Raw genomic sequence first — 399 nt, 5'->3', positions numbered from 1 at the left:
CCAGGCGCTTGCTCTGATGGCCTGGGTGCTGCCCCCACCCGTCCCCAGCACCAAGGGCTTGCCTCTCACTCGCCGGCGCCCCAGACCCAGGCTCGGCCTTCATCGTCACCCTCTGCTCCCGGAGGCTGCCCTGGCCTGGCCGCCTCTCGCCTGCTCAAAAGCACCGGCCCCCTCCTCTCTCCCTAAAGCTGATTCTCTTCTCTGCCAGGGACCATCTTAAAACACAACTTGGATCCTATCTCCTCCTGTCCTGCACCTTGTGATGGCTGCCCTGTCACAAAAAACGCCGCAACATTCTCCTCCACTTCCCTGCTGACTTGTACACCTCGGCTGTTCTCAGAACAGTCTTCCTCTCACCTCCCGGGCTCTCTCCTGCCTGAATGCCTCACCTCATCCTCC

At 61.4% G+C, this 399-nt stretch overlaps 1 pseudogene across 1 annotated transcript in view; it reads left to right on the top strand.

Moving 5' to 3' along the window:
• The window catches only part of LOC105823620, a 5,666-nt pseudogene extending 5,480 nt beyond the window's left edge, over positions 1-186 (top strand). Inside the window, exon 2 of the transcript XR_001138154.1 lies at positions 78-186. The product of XR_001138154.1 is annotated as a testis-specific serine/threonine-protein kinase 1-like (transcript). The remainder of the gene's footprint in view (positions 1-77) is intronic.
• The last annotated feature ends 213 nt before the right edge of the window (positions 187-399 follow it).

Source organism: Propithecus coquereli, unplaced genomic scaffold (assembly GCF_000956105.1).
Source record: "Propithecus coquereli isolate 6110/MARCELLA unplaced genomic scaffold, Pcoq_1.0 Scaffold686, whole genome shotgun sequence".
Taxonomy (NCBI): Eukaryota; Metazoa; Chordata; class Mammalia; order Primates; family Indriidae; genus Propithecus; species Propithecus coquereli.
The sequence above is the reverse complement of the archived record's forward strand: the minus strand, read 5'-3'. Positions and strand labels throughout refer to the sequence as shown.